The sequence below is a fragment of the Amblyraja radiata genome, unplaced genomic scaffold (genome assembly GCF_010909765.2).
Source record: "Amblyraja radiata isolate CabotCenter1 unplaced genomic scaffold, sAmbRad1.1.pri S119, whole genome shotgun sequence".
Classification (NCBI taxonomy): Eukaryota; Metazoa; Chordata; class Chondrichthyes; order Rajiformes; family Rajidae; genus Amblyraja; species Amblyraja radiata.
This window is the reverse complement of record NW_022630105.1, coordinates 87501-105565: the sequence shown is the minus strand read 5'-3', so window position 1 is coordinate 105565 and position 18065 is coordinate 87501. Positions and strand designations below refer to the sequence as shown.

Sequence of the window (18065 nt, the reverse complement as noted above, 5' to 3'; positions counted from 1 at the left end):
GTCCGTTTTTCCAGCGGCGTGCGGAGAGGCACCAGCTACCGCGGGCCGCTCACCTGTCGGGCGCTAACTCCTCGATCCCGCTGCTCGGCGGCGGCCGGCTAGGATTCCAGAGCATGGCCGATGCCTCACATCACTCTCACAAAGCGCCGTTGTGTGACGAGGATGGTAGGAACACTCAGTTCACTCAACGCAAATTTGAGTGAAGGTGTGGGGAGGGACTGAGGGGAGTGAGTGAAGGTGTGGGGAGGGGAGGAAGTAAAGAAGAGGGATAGTGAGTGAGGGGAGGAGGGAATGGGAGGGAGGGAGGGGCAGGGAATGGGGGACTGAGTGTGTTGGAAAGTGTTAGTGGGCGGAGATCGCTGGTTGGCGCGGACTCAGTGTGCCGAAGGGCCTGTTTCCGTGCTGCATCTCTGAACAAAGAGAGGGGAGAGAGAGAAGGGGAGAGACTCTCCTAGTGGCAGCATGCCGTAAAGGTTGCAATTTCGTTTGCTCCCTTAACTTTAAACTTTCACATACCACTTTTTCGATGTTACTTGTGACTATTTGACTTCAAGACACCGTCTAACTTTTCATAAAGTGTTGATAACACTTTTACACGCCTTAATCGTGAAAAGGATGGAGACAAGAAGGAAAGGAGGCTCCCCACGGAAGGAACAGGGGGAAGCCACAACCACAGCTGCTGCTTCTGATTCCAGTATCATAGAAGCAATATCGAAAATGAACGATGAATTGAAAAATGAGCTGAAAAATGAAATGAAAACAAGGTTTGGCAGCTTGGAAGAAATGGTGAAAGGAGTCTCGACCAAATTGAAGGAAGTGAAAGGAGTCTCGACCAAATTATTGTTCCATTGTTTAAAAAGGGTTCTAAGAGTAAACCTAGCAATTATAGACCTGTTAGTTTGACTTCAGTGGTGGGCAAATTAATGGAAAAGATACTTAGAGATAATATATATAAGCATCTGGATAAACAGGGTCTGATTAGGAACAGTCAACATGGATTTGTGCCTGGAAGGTCATGTTTGACTAATTTTCTTGAATTTTTTGAAGAGGTTACTAGGGAAATTGACGAGGGTAAAGCAGTGGATGTTGTCTATATGGACTTTAGTAAGGCCTTTGACAAGGTTCCTCATGGAAGGTTGGTTAAGAAGGTTAAACTGTTGGGTATAAATGCAGGAATAGCAAGATGGATTCAGCAGTGGCTGAATGGGAGAAGCCAGAGGGTAATGGTGGATGGCTGTTTGTCGGGTTGGAGGCAGGTGACTAGTGGGGTGCCTCAGGGATCTGTGTTGGGTCCTTTGTTGTTTGTCATGTACATCAATGATCTGGATGAAGGGGTGGTAAATTGGATTAGTAAGTATGCAGATGATACCAAGATAGGGGGTGTTGTGGATAATGAAGAGGATTTCCAAAGTCTACAGAGTGATTTAGGCCATTTGGAAAAATGGACTGAAAGATGGCAGATGGAGTTTAATGCTGATAAATGTGAGGTGTTTGGCAGGACAAATCAAAATAGGACGTACATGATAAATTGAAGAATACAGTTGAACAGAGGGATCTGGGAATAACCGTGCATAGTTCCTTGAAGGTGGAATCTCATATAGATAGGGTGGTAAAGAAAGCTTTTGGTATGCTAGCCTTTATAAATCAGAGCATTGAGTATAGAAGCTGGGATGTAATGTTAAAATTGTACAAGGCATTGGTGAGACCAAATCTGGAGTATGGTGTACAATTTTGGTCGCCCAATTATAGGAAGGATGTCAACAAAATAGAGAGAGTACAGAGGAGATTTACTAGAATGTTGCCTGGGTTTCAACAACTAAGTTACAGAGATAGGTTGAATAAGTTAGGTCTTTATTCTCTGGAGCGCAGAAGGTTAAGGGGGGACTTGATAGAGGTCTTTAAAATGATGAGAGGGATAGACAGAGTTTATGTGATCAAGCTTTTCCCTTTGAGAATAGGGAAGATTCAAACAAGAGGACATGACTTCAGAATTAAGGGACAGAAGTTTAGGGGTAACATGAGGGGGAACTTCTTTACTCAGAGAGTGGTAGCGGTGTGGAATGAGCTTCCAGTGGAAGTGGTGGCGGCAGGCATATGGATGAGAAGGGAATGGAGGGTTATGGTATGAGTGCAGGCAGGTGGGACTAAGGGAAAAAAATTGTTCGGCGCGGACTTGTAGGGCCGAGATGGTCTGTTTCCGTGCTGTAATTGTTATATGGTTATATGGTTATAAGTCCAAGGGCAATTGTCTTTGCTAAAGATGAACTTTGTGAAAAAAAGGATCAAATTGATATCTTGCGAACCCTCGGACGGGAGAGAGATTTGAAGATTGAAAAACTGGAACGGAGAATGAATGAAAACACTCAAGCACTACAGCAATACAAGTCTAAATATATGGACTTAGAAAACAGAAACCGCCGTTTGAATTTACGAATTGTTGGTTTGCCGGAAGGCCAAGAAAGAGATAACGTTATAGAATATGCTTCTAAAATGATAAAGGAAACATTCAACATTGAGCACAATGAAAACCTTCCGTTCTTGGATAACGCACACAGGATTGGGAAGAAATCCGGTATAAACCGAGACATTTGATCATTCGGTTTCATTTTTTGTAGGTGAAGGAGAATATTCTCCAGGCAGCAAAAAAGTTGGGCGTGGTTGAATATGAAGGAAGGAAGTTTCGCTTTGTCCCTGATTATAGTTACGAGCTTTTGGAAATAAGAAAGTATTTCTATAATGTAATGTCTGATCTGTATAAGAAAAAACTGCGCCCAGCTTTATTATTTCCAGCTAGATTGCGTATTCGACTTTTCAACGGTAACTTTCGATTTTTTAATAGCCCTCAAGACGCCTCCAGCTTTCTTGAGAGCTATGAGGAAGAGGAGTAATTGACAGCTGGTTAAATTATAATTGGAGATTTACTGTTCCTACTTTGACAACATTTCGTTTGGTAATGATTAAGAATTTTAACTGGATGAGTTGTTTTTCTTTTATATACAGTATATTCTTTTAGGAATTTCTCTGTTAATTTGTGTTCCTCTGTCGTTAGACAAGCTAAGAGAACGCAGCTCTTGTTCTTCATATCTTGACCTTGGATAACTGATAAGTAGCAGCCGCTCTTGAACTCCATGTCAGTTTGTATTTTTTTCTCTCGCAAAGAGATAAAGTTGAATGTGTTTTGACTAATGTGTGGTTAAATATTACTTTATTTATGCCAAGCACTGTTACTGGGAGAGATGGGGTTGGGGAGGGGATTAGGTTGCTTCCTGACTGTCTATTGGTCAGTTTGGGGTCTTACATGGGTGGGAGGGGGGAGGGGTATTTTGTTCCCTATTTAGTGTTCTTCATTTGTGTAAACTCTGAACTACAAGAACTACAAAAATGTCTGAAATGTCCTCACTTCTGGCTCTGCCCTATATTTTTCTTTTTCCAGTATCATGAATTTTTAGGTTTCAAGAAATTAACCCATTACATCCCACATGATTTTTACAAGCAATATGGATAAAGTTATGAATTTCCTTTCATGGAATGTGAATGGCTTGAACCATCCCATTAAGAGGAAAACTTTTTTTAAAGTTCTTCACAGATTAAATGCTCAGATTATCTTTGTTCAGGAAACTCATGTAAGGCAAGATGACAAGTTACGATTTTTCAAGTTTTGGAGAGGACAGCAGTTCCATTCAAATTCACAGGCTAAGGTGAAAGGAGTCTCTATTTTTATAGACTCCTCAATTCCGTTGGTTCACCATGAAACAATTTCTGATCCATATGGCAGATTCTTGGTGATTACCGGTGTTCTTTATAGGCAAAAAGTTGCTATGGTGAATGTCTATGCACCAAATATTGATCACCCTCAGTTTTTTAAACAGTTAATTGCGTCCTTTCCTAATTTAAATGAACAATTTTTAATAATGGGTGGAGATTTCAATTACTGTCTGAATCCCTCGATTGATCATGTGTTTCGAAATAAATTAGCTAATTTTATTAATTATTATTTACTTGACTCGGGAATGTTAGAAATTTGGAGATTCTTACACCCAAATGACAAAGAATTCTCTTTTTGTCTCATGTATATCACAGTTATTCTAGTATCGACTATTTTATACTAGACTCTCGGTTAGTTCCATCAGTCATTGCATGTGATTATGATGCAATTGCTATTTCGGATCATGCACCATTGAAACTATCGATCAAACTACCCGATTCCAAGTTTAGTGCTAAACAATTGCGATTTAATGCTACTTCGCTTCAAGACTTAAACTTTATTAATTTTATGAAACTGCATAGACTCGTCTTGTACACGCTAGAATTTAGAAGATTGAGGGGGGATCTTATAGAAACTTACAAAATTCTTAAGGGGTTGGACAGGTTAGATGCAGGAAGATTGTTCCCGATGTTGTGGAAGTCCAGAACAAGGGGTCACAGTTTAAGGATAAGGGGGAAATCTTTTGGGACCGAGATGAGGAAAACATGTTTCACACAGAGAGTGGTGAATCTCTGGAATTCTCTGCCACAGAAGGTAGTTGAGGGCAGTTCATTGGCTATATTTAAGAGGGAGTTAGATGTGGCCCTAGTGGCTAAAGGGATCAGGGGGTATGGAGAGAAGGCAGGGATGGGATACTGAGTTGGATGATCAGCCATGATCATATCGAATAGCAGTGCAGGCTCGAAGGGACGAATGGCCTAATCTTGCACCTATTTTCTATGTTTCTATGTTCTATGTTTCTATGAAAGATCAGATTGCTTTTTACTTTTTGACAAACTCTAATGAGAGATCCAATGGTGTAGTCTGGGATGCGTTTAAGGCATATATTCGTGGACAAATTATTTCATACTCCACGGGATTTAAAAAACAAACACAAAAAGAAATACGCACATTGGCTGACGTGATTTAAAAAATTGATTAAAGAAATATTCAAAAGTTCCTTGTTTAGAGCTCCATAAGAATATTGAACTTCAATTGAGATATGATTTGTTATTAGTATCACCGATTGAGAACCAGTTACATAAAACCAAAAGTCAATTTTATATACATGGCGAAAAATCTGGTAAATTACTTGCTAATCAATTGAAAGCGGTGTCGGCCAAGCGTCAGATTACTAAAGTGAGTAAACGGGACGGTACAGTAACTGTAGACCATGACGAAATTAATAAATCCTTTCAGGAATTTTATACCTCCCTATACCAATCAGATTTCCCTACTTATTCCAATATAATGCATGCGTTTTTAAAGAAACTGAACTTACCAAATTGACCATATAATGAGTCTCTGTTGTTAGATGAACCCATCACGGAAGAAGAAATACAGAAAGCAATTTTTTCAATGAATTCTGGTAAAGCTCCCAGTCTAGATGGGTTTACTGTAGAATAAGTATTTTTCAAATTTATTGTCTCCATGGCTATGCAAGGTATTTAAAGAAGCCTTTTTACGGAATAGTTTACCACAATCTTTTTATGAAGCTTCTATTTCTTTAATTCTTAAAAAAGATAAAGACCCTACTGAAGTGACATCATATAGTCCTATATCAATGTAGATTTCAAAATTCTTTCTAAAATATTAGCTATGCGATTGGAAAAGATTTTACCACAAATTATCTCTGAAGATCAGACAGGTTTTATTAAAAATCGTTACTCATACTTTAACGTTAGGAGATTAATGGACATTGTATATACAGCATCCAATAAAACCCCAGAATGTGTCATCTCACTTAATGCCGAGAAGGTGTGTGATCGAGTAGTATGGGAATACTTATTCAATACACTTGAAAAATTTAAGATTGGTCCAAAACTTATCTCTTGGATGAAGCTGATATATCTCATGCCTCAGGCTTCTGTATTTACTAATAATCAGATATCCCCTTTTTTCAGGCTCTTTCGAGGTACTAGACAGGGCTGTCCCTTAAGTCCTTTACTATTTGATATTGCTTTGGAACCTTTAGCCACCGCTATTAGGGAATCCCCTAATATTTTTGGTATTGTCCGTGGGAATAAAACACATAAGCTATCTCTTTATGCAGATGATCTGTTATTATTTATTTCTAACCCTGAGAAATCTATTCCGGCAATAGCAGCATTACTTAATCAATTTAGTCGTTTTTCTGGTTATAAACTAAATCTTAGTATAAGAGTGAGCTTTTTCCATTAAATAATCTTGTTTCGAGTTATGGACAGTTTCCATTTAGATTGACTACCGAGAGTTTTACTTATTTAGGCATTAAGATCACCATGAAACACAAGGATTTATTTAAAGATAATTTTATGCCTTTAATTGACCATATTAAACATCAGTTTACTAAATGGTCACCAACGTCCTTATCCTTAATTGGCCGAATCAATGCTATTAAAATGTTCAATTTACCCACATTTCTGTATTTATTTCAGACGATACCATCTTTTTTTGATATTATAGACTCCAAAATTTGGCAGAATACAAATCCCAGGCTAGGTAAAAAATACTTACAGAAATCAAAAAAAGATGGTGGTTTGGCACTGCCGAACCTTAGACTTTACTACTGGGCAGTCAATGTTCGTTATTTCACATTTTGGTCAAAAGATTTAGAACATACCCAATGCCCAGGATGGATAAACCTAGAATGTGATTCCTTACAAGGGCCTCGTTACCTTTTACAATTACGATATTGAATAAATATACGACTAACCCAATAATAAGACATGCTTTCCGAATATGGTTTTAATTTCGTAAGTTTTTTGGACTAAATTATTTTATTTTATCGAGTCCTATTTTATCAAATTTTCTCTTCCAACCATCTAGCACTGATCAAGTATTTTTGTTATGAAAGAGGAAGGGATTAGCAGCTTTTCGTGATTTGTTTTTGGAGGGTTGTTTTATGTCTTTCGAACAACTCTCCAATAAATATAACTTACCTAACTCACACTTTTTTTAGATATTTACAAATTAGACAGTTTTTGAAGGCTGCTCTACCCCTATCAGAAATGATTAATAATGACTATTTATGAATTGATTTTGAAATTACAAATAGATACATTTGATAAAATTAAGAATGACTGGGAAAGAGAACTTCAAATGTCTTTATCTATAGAGAAATGGGAGAGCATTCTTCAATTAATTAATACCTCTTCAATGTGTGCAAGACACGCTTTGATACAATTCAAGGTGGTTCACAGAGCTCATATGTCAAAAGATAAGTTAGCTCGTTTTTATGGTCATATAAATCCTACCTGTGACAGATGTAACTCTGAAGTGGCCTCATTGACCCACATGTTTTGGTCCTGCCCTTCTTTGGAAAAATATTGGAAATAAATGTTTGATACTATTTCTGTAGTCTTAGGCATAGATTTACAACCTCATCCTATTACTGCAGTTTTTGGGCTACCAATGTTAGATTCTATTCATGTGTCCCGCTCCGCCCATCAGTTGATTGCTTTTACCACATTAATCGCTAGAAGATCTATTTTATTTAAATGGCAATACTCCAACCCCTGTTATCACACTCCAGTGGTATTTGGAAACGATATCACGTTTAAATTTAGAAAAAAATCAGGAGCGACTGAACTGAACTGAATTTATAGAGCACTTTAAAAACAACCACTGTTGCAACAAAGTGCTGTACATGACTAATCATAAACATAGAACAAAACAATAAAAACGTTAAAAGACAGTAAAAACAATAAAACAAACAATAAAAACACTAAAACAGGTGCAGAGTCTCATGCAGGGTTGAAAGCCAAGGAATAGAAAAGGGTTTTAAGACTAGTTTTGAACCCTTGGTTAAATTTGATAAACATTGGAGAAAATGTATTGAACATTTTCATACAACCTCTTTAACCATTATAAAAATTGGGTGGAACGGACTTGACAACAAACAGACATACATTGTTGAAATTCTCAGTTCAGATTCGGTTTTGCTTTGCTTTGTTTTTTTATCTATTTTATTTGTATGCGTATTTTATTATTATCAAATTATCTCTTTATTTTTTCTTTCTTTAGTTAGTGGGGTTTTGTTTTGTTTTTTCCTTTTTCCTTTTTCTTTTTTTTCTTTTTATCTTTGTGTTTTTTTTTTACATTTATAAGTTTCCTTTTAAAGATTTAACTATATTTACATAGAGACCGGGAGGTCTACTGGTCTCATATTAGGTTATACCTGTTATTTATGTAATCTTGATCCCTATGTATCAATACCATTGGTTTGTTTATCATTATTCTTTTTGCTCTGTTTTTTTATGTTGTATTTTTGCTTTTATTTTTTGGAAAAAAAACCAATAAAAAGATTTTAAAAGAAAGAGAGAAGGGGAGAGGGGATAAACTTAACGTTACCAACATATCTGCCACATGCGTGTCCTTGGAGTAGCAATGTTACAACATTTTGAGATTTAAAAAATCAAGTCTGCAATTTATCCCATCAGATAAAGCATAAAAATAAGTTTAATTTGACACCTAATTCACTTTCATATCTCAAGTATTTAAAAAGTTATGGCCATTTTCATACTCGGAAATTAGCATCTAGTTCCCTATTGATTTTCTATGGGCATAACAAAAAAGCTGTGACCGTGGACAGTCAAAAGCCCATAACTTTCTTAACAATTAAGAGAACTGAATGAAATTTTCAGTTATCATATATTGAAGCATTCTGAAACAAATATAAAATAATCTTACTTGGATGACCTGAAATTAAAGCATATTATTAGTTAGTTACCTAATTGTAGCTAATTTCAAACTTCAATTACTAGATCTAAACATCTATCCATTTCTTAATAAATGATTAACATTTTTAAATAGCCTAAGTGTCCAAATAATATTCACAAATAATTCACAGTAAAACATGATTTTAAAATCTCATTTACATTAATTTATAGGCCAAACGGAAGGAATTTAGTGTTTAATTGCTGTAAATTAAAGTCCATTTAAATCAGCTTTCTAGTGGGATCCTGTGAACGCACTGGTTTAGAACGTTCAAATTGCGGTAGATTTGTACCCTCAAATGCCCAGAAAAATACTGCGGGATATAATGGGCCCAAAATTAGCTACTCGCAACATTAAACTTTGTATAAAGGGATCTTAAGAAGCTCTTTTTAACATAAAAATAAACAGCCTACCTTCCGTTTTCCCCTGTATGAGATCCGGCCGGTTGCCGGCGGTCGGGCGTTTAGAGGTTAATTTTTAACCTACTATAACAATTTAATAAAGCCCTTAAAACTAATAATAGCTCAAGCGAGGGAATCTTCCAGCGATTTTTCATTAATAATTAACTAGGCTGAAAAACCTCGATTTGAACAGCCTAGGGAAAATCGCGTTTAAACCCGCCCCACTCTAAACGGCGCCAAAATCGCGCACACGGGCTGGGACAGATTTTCAGCGACGCTTCAGGTACGCTTTGCAACATACCTACTTGGAGTGTGAAGCAAAAACATGCGTGAGCACTTGAACATACCAAGAACCCTGACATGTGTTCGTCAAGGCAGCCGTGCATGTGGTTGGAGAGATAGGGGAAGAAACACAGCAACATAGACAATAGGTGCAAGAGTAGGCCATTCTGCCCTTCGATCCAGCGTTGCCATTCAATGTGATCATGGCTGATCGTCACCAATCAGTACCCCTTTCCTGCCTTCTCCCCATATCCCCTGACTCCGCTATCTTCAATTCTCGATCTAGCTCTCTCTTGAAAACATCCAGTGAACCGGCCTGCACTGCCTTCTGGGCAGAGAATCCCACAGATTTACAACTCTCTGGGTGGAAAAGTTTTTCCTCATCTCAGTCCTAAATGGCCAACCCCTTATTCTTAAACTGTGTGGCCCTTGGTTCTGGACTCCTCAAACATTGGGAACATGTTTCCTGCCTCTAGCGTGTCCAATCCCTTAATAATCTTATATGTTTCAATTAGATCCACTCTCATCCTTCTAAATTTCAGAGTAAACAAGTCCAGCTGCTTTATTCTCTCAGCATATGACAGTCCCACCATCCTGGGAATTAACCTGGTAAACTTACACTGCACTCCCTCAATAGCAAGAATGTCCTTTCTCAAATGATGAGACCATAACTGCACACAATACTCCAGGTATGGTCTCACCAGGGCCCTGTACGACTGCAGAAGGACCTATTTGCTCCAGTTTCTCCAGCACTTTTGGCTATCTTCGATTTTCCAGCATCTGCAGTTCCTTCTTAAACACTTTGTCTACTCCACTGCGAAATCTCCTCAAGCTATGTCTACTTTGAAGAAATTCTCCAACTCCCTCCGAAGACAGTTTTACAACCTCCTCTCTGACTGCTCTTCTCCCCCCCCCCCCCATCAATTTCGGCCTGAAACGTTGCCTATTTCCTTCGCTCCATAGATGCTGCTGCACCCGCTGAGTTTATCCAGCACTTTTGTCGACCTATTCGCTCCTATACTCGACTCATCTTGCTATGAAAGCCAACATAAAGTTGGCAATATACTAATCTGATGAACGTTTGTAAACTATCGATATAGATAGTCTTTGATTGTGTTAATAGTCTATGTTTATTTTTTTTAAAATAAATGTATTTGTATAATTTAAAAAAAAACGCGTCGTCATCCGCTGCACTGCAGGCCCTTCCAGTTTGTGGATAACACTCCCACCATGTAGTGATCCGCTGTACTGCAGGCCCGGCCAATTTATCCACGGATCTGCAGTGCAGCGGATCACCACATGGTGGGAGTGTTGTCCACATACCAGACGAGCCTGCAGTGCAGCGGATCACCACATAGTGGCAACGTTGACCACATACTGGAGCTACTTATTATATGAATTCAATGCACATTGGAAGTTGCTGTCGAAAAATTAGAATTAATTGTGCTCTTTACTGCAAAATGGTTCTTTATTGCTCATTCATAACTCAGCGGGTCAGGCAGCATCTGTGGAGAACATGGATAGGTGACGTTTCACAGAGTGCTGGAGTAACTCAGCAGATCAGGCAGCATCTGTGGAGAACATGGAGCGGTGACGTTTCAGGGTGCTGGTGTAATTCAGCGGTTCAGGCAGCATCTCTGTTCAATGTGGATAGATGATGTTTCAGGTCTGAAGAAGGGTCATGACCGAAAAAACGGCCCCTATCCACGTGTTCTCCACAGACAGACACCAAATGCTGGAGAAACTCTGCGGGACAGGCAGCATCTCTGGAGTGAAGGAACCTTCTTCAGACTGAGAGTCACAGGAGAGGGAGACACAGAGATAAGGAAGTGTAAGGTATTACTCCAGCACTCTGTGTTATCTGAATAGTGTCAGGTTAGGAAAATGGGAAGTACAACGAGACCTGGGTGTCCTTGTACATCAGTCACTGAAAGTAAGCATGCAGGTGCAGCAGGCAGTGAAGAAAGATGATGGCATTTTGTTCCTTCATAGCGAGAGGAGTTGAGGACAGGCAACATTCTAGGTTAGGACCCTTCTTCGGACTGCTTGGTGTGGGGGTTGGAGAAAGTTGGAAAGGAGAGGTGGGAGTGGTCGCCTTAGATTCCCTTCCCTCTACAGATGCAGCCTGACCCACTGAGTTCCTCCACCGCTTCAGAGCGAAGGGACTGTTGTCACAGTCTGCCCTCTCCTCATCCACTTCACCTCCCAGTACTTCTCCTCACCTGCCTGCCTGCCACTCCCCTTTCATCAGCCCAACTCTCCTCACCTGTTGCACTCAGTTGCCTCTGATCACCAATTAACCCGGTATATAGACTCTCCTCACTGTTCACACAATGCCAGATTTTTCTCAGCATTCATGCAAGACTCTCCAGCGACTTCTCGACTTCATGCCTGGCTTCGACTCTCCTTTCGTCTGTCCCTCGTTGGTTTGTTTGCATCGTGTGTTGGATCTCCTGGTTACCGGATTCCGCTACCCCGACTACGTCTCCTGCCTGCCCCTCTTCGGAACCCTCGCTCAGTCCTGAGCCTCTGTGTGAGTACGGTGTACCCATTCCTGTGTTACTACTCTGTGTTACAGTTTCGTAATAAAGTTCATTACCAACTATACCTGCCTGATTCTGTGCTGCTATTGGGTCCAAGCTATATCCGTTACAGCACAATCTGGCCAACAATGGACTCAGCGCACACAACGTCTCCGTCAAACCGCTTCGAGAGGATTGAGCACACGCTCCTGCAGCACGAAGCTATGTTCATTGCCTCCAACTCCGAGATTCGACAGGCTGTGTCAAACCAAGAGCAAGCATTGGTTGCACTAGCCACCCAGGTCCAACAGTTGACGACCACCCTCGCCCAGGCTACACCCCATGCTTCGCCTCCGGCTCCGACAGCACCAGCTCCCGGTCCGCCAGGACCATCACCTGAGCCCCGGGTGGGAATCCCGGAGCGCTACGCTGGAGACCCGGAGGGCTGCAACCCATTCATCACGAACTGTTCCATTCTCTTCGCCCTACAGTCATACACCTTCGCCCGGGAAGCGGCGAGAGTGGCGTTTACCATTAATCACCTGACTGGCAGAGCTCGGCTGTGGGGAACGGCTGAATGGGAGCGACGCACGCCGGCTTGCTCCTCTTTCCAAGCCTTCGCCGCGGAGCGTCGCAAGGTGTTCGGTGAGGTTTCGATGTTGGAGGTCTGCTGGGGTTGAGCCAGGGGAACCAGAGCGTCGCTGACTTCGCCATCGACTTTCGCACCAGGGCCCGTCAGAGTGATTGGAACGCCCCAGCCCAGTGTGACGCTTTCTTGCTGGGCTTGAATGACTATATCAAGGATGAGTTGGTGTCCCACGACCTTCCTTCTTCTCTGGATGGGCTTATCGAGCTAACGACCCGTCTGGACCGACGCATCCTGGCGAGACGTCGGGTGAGGCGACAGGGTCATTACATCTCCAAGTGTCCAGTAAAAGGCCAGACTCGCCAGTAGCGGAGGAATTACTGGCGAGTCGAACCTCTGAACTTTCCTCTGCCCGACGCCCTCTTTGTCATGCCCGTCTGCAGTTGTCTAATGGTTCTCACACCCTCGCCACCTTCATAGACTCTGGTTGTGACATTAATCTTATGGACTGGAACTAGCCCGCCAGCTAGGCATCAGTTGTGTTCCCCTGCCTAAACCTGTTCCCGCCAACGCCCTCGACGGCCATCTCCTGGGGACTGTTTCTCACCAGACGGTCCCAGTGCGCATGCTCCTGTCTGGTAATCACCATGAGACCATCCAGTTCCACATCCTGCAGTCTCCCCGTCTTCCCCTCATCCTGGGTAACCCCTGGCTTCGGCGACACAACCCCAACATCGACTGGAGGACGGGGGTCATCTTGGTTTGGAGCCCTTCCTGCCACCAAGTGTGCCTAAAGCAAGCCTCAGCTCCTCAACCGGCCACCTGCTCCAGTTCTGCTCCAGATCTGACGGGGGTCCCAGCCGAGTACCATGACTTTGGGAAGGTTTTTAGCAAGTCTAGGGCCACCTCCCTTCCTCCTCATCGGCCCTATGACTGCGCCATAGACCTCCTGCCTGGTTCCGCTCCTCCTAGGGGTCGCCTTTTCTCCCTGTCCGCCCCTGAGAAAGGCGCCATGGTGAAATACATAAACGACTCCTTGGCTGCTGGTCTCATCCGTCCCTCCTCGTCTCCTGCTGGGGCTGGGTTCTTCTTCGTGGAGAAGAAGGACACATCCCTGCGTCCCTGCATAGATTACCGGGGGCTCAACGGCACCACGGTGAAGAATCGCTACCCTCTCCCACTCATCTCCTCTGCTTTCGAGCTCCTGGAGGGGGCCACCATCTTTTCGAAGTTGGATCTACGCAACGCCTACCACTTGGTCCGCATCAAAGAAGGAGATGAGTGGAAGACCGCCTTCAACACTCCCACGGGACATTATGAATACCTGGTGATGCCCTTTGGCCGTCTTCCAGGCTTTGGTCAATGACGTTCTCAGGGACATGTTGAACAAGTACGTGTTCGTCTATCTTGATGACATCCTCATCTTTTCACGGACCAAGGAGGAACACGTACACCACGTCCAGGCAGTTCTACATCGGCTCCTGGAGAATTCGCTCTTCGTTAAAACTGAAACGTGCGAGTTTCACTCCCCGTCAGTCTCCTTCCTAGGATACATCGTTGGCCAAGGGAACATCAAGATGGACCACGCCAATTTCTCTGCTGTCACCACCTGGCCTGTTCCTGACTCCCGCAAGCAGCTCCAAAGGTTCCTGGGTTTAGCCAATTTTTACAAACGGTTCATCCGTGGCTACAGTACTGTGGCCGCACCCCTCACGGCACTCACCTCCTCCAAGGTTCCGTTCCGGTGGTCTGCCGCAGCCGACGAAGCTTTTCAGACACTCAAGACACGGTTTACATCGGCCCCCATCCTCCAAGTTCCGGACTCAGAGAGACAGTTCGTGGTGGAGGTGGACGCCTCCGACGTGGGGGTGGGAGCTGTTCTGTCCCAGCGGGCTGCCGGGGACCAGAAGCTCCATCCATGCGCCTTCTTCTCCCGACGCCTGACCACTGCTGAGAGGAATTATGACATTGGCAACCGAGAACTGTTGGCGGTTAAGTTGGCGTTGGGCGAATGGCGTCACTGGCAGGAGGGAACCGAGCAGCCTTTCTTGGTTTGGACTGACCACAAGAACCTTGAATACCTCCAGTCAGCCAAGAGGCTCAACTCTCGTCCGGCCCGCTGGTCTCTCTTCCTCACCCGCTTCAACTTCTCCCTCTCCTACCGACCTGGGTGCCGCAGCGTGAAGCCCGATGCCCTCTCTCGACAGTTCTTGGCGATGGAGGAGCCTGCCTCTGGCCCCAAGACCATCCTCTCGTCCTCGCACATGGTTGCCTCCCTCACCTGGGAAGTGGAGGAGAAGGTCAAGGCGGCCTTGGAGAACCAGCCGGGACCCAGCGCATGCCCTCCTGATCGCCTGTTTGTGGTTTCAGCCCTGCGGTCCGACGTCCTTCAGTGGGCCCACAGCTCTCGACTCACCTGTCATCCCGGCATTCAGCGGACCAAGGAGATGGTGCTACGGAGGTTCTGGTGGGCATCGCTGGAGAAGGACACTCGGGAGTTTGTCAATGCCTGCCCCGTTTGCAACCAGCACAAGGTCTCACATCAAGCTCCTGCGGGTCATCTGCTTCCACTGCCTGTACCCCATCGACCATGGTCCCACATCTCCCTGGACTTCGTTACCGGCCTGCCCCCATCCAGTGGTCACACCACCATCCTGACCGTGGTTGATAGATTTAGCAAGATGGCTCACTTCGTGCCCATGCCCAAGCTTCCGTCAGCCAAGGAAACTGCCAAGCTCATGTTACTCCACGTCTTCAGGCTCCATGGTCTCCCCGTCGATGTGGTCTCCGACCGGGGACCCCAGTTTGCCTCTGTGTTCTGGAGGGAGTTCTGCACGCTGGTGGGGGCCACCGTGAGTCTGACGTCCGGATTTCATCCCCAGTCCAACGGCCAAGCTGAAAAGAAGAATCAGGAGACGGAGACGGCGCTGCGGTGTATGGTGTCCAAGCATCCCTCCTCCTGGTCCCAGCAGTTAATAATAATAATAATAATAATAATAACTTTATTTATAAAGCACTTTAAACAACTACAGTTGCCACTACAGTTGTTGTGGGTGGAGTACGCCCACAACACCCTGACAAGCTCGGCCACTGGGCTCTCCCCTTTCCAGTGTGCCTACGGGTTCCAGCCTCCACTGTTCCCGGCGCTGGAGAAAGAGGTTTCCTGCCCGCCCGTCCAGGCCTTCATTCGTCGCTGCCGCAGGACGTGGACCGAAGCCAGGGCGGCTCTACTCCGCTCCGTGGACCGTTACGCCACGGCTGCCAACCGTCACCGCACCCAGGCCCCCACCTACCTCGCGGGCCAGAAGGTGTGGCTGTCGACCCGGGACCTTCCCTTGAGGGTGGAGTCCAAGAAGTTGGCACCCAAGTTCATCGGTCCCTTTGAGATCCAGAAGGTCATCAACACAGCGGCTGTGCGGCTCAAGTCGACTCGTTCCATGCGGGTCCATCCTACGTTCCACGTGTCCAGAATAAAGCCAGTCCGGGAGAAGTCCCTGGTCCCCGCAGTCCCTCCTCCTCCACCTCATCGACGGAGGCCCCGCCTTTACGGTGCACCGCCTCCTGCGCTCCCGCCGTCGCGGGAGGGGTCTCCAATACCTGGTCGATTGGGAGAGTTACGGTCCAGAGGAGAGGTCCTGGGTTCCTGCTCGACACATCCTGGACGCCTCCCTCATCAGGGAGTTTCACCGGCGTCCTCCCGACCAGCCGTCCAAGTCCGCCCCTCTTCCGTCTGAAGCGCCCAGTGACGACGAGACGGAGCTTACCTCTGATGCCATAGAGGAGGATGCGGACATGGATGTCTCGGACGAATATTAGCCCTCCTCCGGTCCCCCTCCTCCCACCCAACTCTGCGTGGGATTGGGTTTATTTTCTTTATTGTGTTTTTTGTTTGTTTTTGGGACGTCAGGAGCCGTCCCTTGAGGAGGGGGGGGGGTTCTGTCACAGTCTGCCCTCTCCTCATCCACTTCACCTCCCAGTACTTTTCCACCGATCCCTCCTTCTCCTCACCTGCCTGCCACTTCCCTTTCATCAGCCCAACTCTCCTCACCTGTTGCACTCAGTTGCCTCTGATCACCAATTAACCGGGTAGATAGACTCTCCTCACTGTTCACAAAGTGCCAGATTGTTCTCAGCATTCATGCAAGACTCTCCAGCGTCTTGTCGACTTCCTGCCTGGCTTCGACTCTCCTTTCGTCTGTCCCTCGTTGGTTTGTTTGCATCGTGTGTTGGATCTCCTGGTTACCGGACTTTCCGCTACCCCGACTACGTCTCCTGCCTGCCCCTCTTCGGAACCCTCGCTCAATCCTGAGCCTCTGTGTGAGTACGGTGTACCCATTCCTGTGTTACTACTCTGTGTTACAGTTTCGTAATAAAGTTCATTACCAACTATACCTGCCTGATTCTGTGCTGCTATTGGGTCCAAGCTATATCCGTTACAACTGTAGCGGCAGATTTTTCATATCTTTCAGGTAATTAGCACCCTAGCCGATAATTGGATTACAATGGATAAGGGGAATATCTTCAGTACGCATACAAGCTGTCGCAGAGGCCTTCAGAGCTTGTCCATTCATAAAGCTTCAACACAGTCTTTTGATGAATATATTCTTTATTGTAGATAGAAAACAGTAAGATACATCCAATGTTTTTCTGACTTGTTACGGCAATCTTCTTCGAACTCCAGCTCATTACATTAGATATTAGAAAGCTCCTCGTGTCTACGTAACAATGACATGCAATTACATGGTCGAATGATTAACTTCTAGAAGTAAGCACAACTTAGTTATTAATCTTATTACAACAGTGGTTTAATTCAGTCATATCGTGCATACCAATCCCTTAAAATAAGGCATGGTACCCAGTATATAGTCAAAAAGATAATAGTCCAAAGCTTTGAGAGCATGAAACGTCTTCCTCCATGTCCGATCAACTCATTGATGTGTTGTAACAGCAATGTTGAAATATGAAAATCCTTCAAAAGAATAACAGGAACTTTAACAATAAAGTTCACCGTTAAGTTTGATTTAACATCCGAATCTTTAGCAGATATTTCAAAATCCAGCTCAAGCTTTGGCCATTCTCTGTCTGGCTTGCAGAGAGATTTTAATTCATTGATCCATTTCTTTTCGCTTAAGAAACAGTTCACTGTCAGTTCTCTGGAAACTTCATTCGCAGAATTTTCTTCTGTGTCAATATATTTCAGTTGCACCACATTAGTAACTCCCAATGCTCTCTCCTTTGGCAGATCAAAAACATGTTCTTGCCTGAAAGGCAAGTCCACACAACAGTGTCCATCTGTTTTCACTGAATGGTTCATAACATCCATGAACTTCAATTCTTCTTTCGACATCTATTCAGATGGTTTGCTGGTACTTTCATTAGAGTCATGATTATATGGCTTCATCACCGGCTTTTCTAATTCATCATTGGACATTTAATTAATAGCAATGGCATCACAGTTCTTCTGATTTCCGATTTTGTGGTTCCTTTTCATGGAGACATAGATAACCCATCCAAGTCGGGTTTTCGTAGCATACGGTCCATCCCCTTGGCTCCTAATAATCTGTACAGGTTCTAATGCTCTCAGAGCATTCGTTCCAATAAGTAAGTCAATA

At 44.1% G+C, this 18065-nt stretch overlaps 1 long non-coding RNA gene across 1 annotated transcript; it reads right to left on the bottom strand.

The window, feature by feature from the left end:
* Positions 1 to 4925: 4925 nt before the first annotated feature.
* LOC116969192 lies at positions 4926 to 8323 on the bottom strand. Its single transcript, XR_004410672.1, has 3 exons — positions 8287 to 8323; positions 6766 to 6768; positions 4926 to 4936 (listed from the first exon to the last, which is right to left on the bottom strand). It is a non-coding gene; the product is annotated as an uncharacterized LOC116969192 (long non-coding RNA).
* Between the last annotated feature and the right edge of the window lie 9742 nt (positions 8324 to 18065).